Raw genomic sequence first — 1,606 nt, 5'->3', positions numbered from 1 at the left:
ATATTGAAGCAAACATTGCACAAAATGCTAACCCCATAACCCTCTACTTCGTCGCCGTCAATCGTCTTTAGGAGAATGTCCACAGATGGCATGAACGTTTCGGCCACACTTTCGAAATGTATGAGCACCGCTGGTTTCTTTTAAGCAGACGCAACAGATAGCGGAAGAAGAAGGATTTTCAGTAACCACGGAAATGGAAGGCTCTTCGATAACCATGGCTTCATCACTGTTTTGGTTTCCTCCATCATGGATTGCATTCTCAGCTATGTTTCTGCAGGGAGCTGTGCCTCTTGCATTGATTCATCTCGTCTTTCTTCCTGCTGTTGTGTTGTTTGTACGTTCTCTATTATTTTTTCGAGCTCTTACTCAGTCTCTACGTCTAGTAAAACGTCATCAGGCAGGGACGACGTCGAGAGACCTACTCTAGCTTTGCAGCCAAACAGAGCTTCGAATGGTGACCTCTTAATTCCAGAATGAAAAGCTCTGTTCTTCATAAGTTGGATGAACCACAATCCCTCACTCCAGCAGCTAGTTTTTTCATCTTGCATCCAAGCACACAGCATATTTTCAATGTCCTGATTAGCTCTTTCGACGCTCCCCTGACTTTGTGAATGGCGCGGCTTACCATGGACGATCTTCAAGGTGGGCCAATACTCCTTTAGGCTGCTTACCACATTGTTTGCAAATTCCCTGCCGTTATCGGACTGTAGAATCGTTGGAGCACCAAGCAACGTAAATATGTCGACGAGCTTGTAGGCTACTTCTTCCGCTCTCTTTGATTTCAGAGCCCTGAGAACTACAAACTTAGTGAGATGATCTTGGTACGCCATTATAAACTTGTACTCTCTGTCAGGATGGGACTGAAAATCAATGAGATTGACCTGACAACGGGAGTTGAATTCAGAAAAAACCATTGGCTTGACCACAACACCTTTTTTAACACCTTTTTGCTTCTTCTGGCAAGGCTCACAAAGGTGAATGTACAGCTCAATATCATGACGGGTAATGTTCTTATACTTGGGTGAAAGTTCTTTCAACATCCTGTCCCATCCTCCATGACCAATAGCCAAATGGGCCTTATGGAGTACGTCAAATAACTCGGAGTCCGCGACGTAAAACTGAATAGCACTTGTACCTTCTTTAACAGGATAGATCAACTTAGTCGTATTCTCGACCATCATTACGTCATAGTGTTTCACCAGCCAATAGTCCCGTGGTTCCTGCTTAATGGTCGCCTTAGCCTTTTTCACATCGTCCACTAACTTTTGGTAACTGGTTTCGGTTAGGAAAACACCGTTTTTAGCAGCATTGGCTCTTACTTGAGATAATTCATCGCAGAACCATCGTTGCATCTCAGCATGGTGTGAATCTTGTCTTGGCACTACACTTCCTTCCGACATGGTGATACAAGAACCATGAGAAAGGATGACGGCAGAGCGTCTGTGGAACCTCAGCCGTATGCTATACATGACCTCTGACCCTGCTTGCAGGCAGGTCGCTCCTGACACCACCACACAGCTGCCACCTGCTCTTTGCCTGGTTACTTGTGCTGGCTCTGCCCCGCGCTTGCTGGCAACTTGTGCTGTCTCTGCCCCTCGCTTGCTGG

General features: G+C 46.0%; 1 pseudogene; it reads right to left on the bottom strand.

Moving 5' to 3' along the window:
* Nucleotides 1–263: 263 nt before the first annotated feature.
* LOC144820307 (KRAB-A domain-containing protein 2 pseudogene) lies at nt 264–1,400 on the bottom strand (annotated as a pseudogene).
* Between the last annotated feature and the right edge of the window lie 206 nt (nt 1,401–1,606).

Source organism: Lissotriton helveticus, chromosome 2_1 (genome assembly GCF_964261635.1).
Source record: "Lissotriton helveticus chromosome 2_1, aLisHel1.1, whole genome shotgun sequence".
Classification (NCBI taxonomy): domain Eukaryota; kingdom Metazoa; phylum Chordata; class Amphibia; order Caudata; family Salamandridae; genus Lissotriton; species Lissotriton helveticus.
The sequence above is the reverse complement of the archived record's forward strand: the minus strand, read 5'-3'. Positions and strand labels throughout refer to the sequence as shown.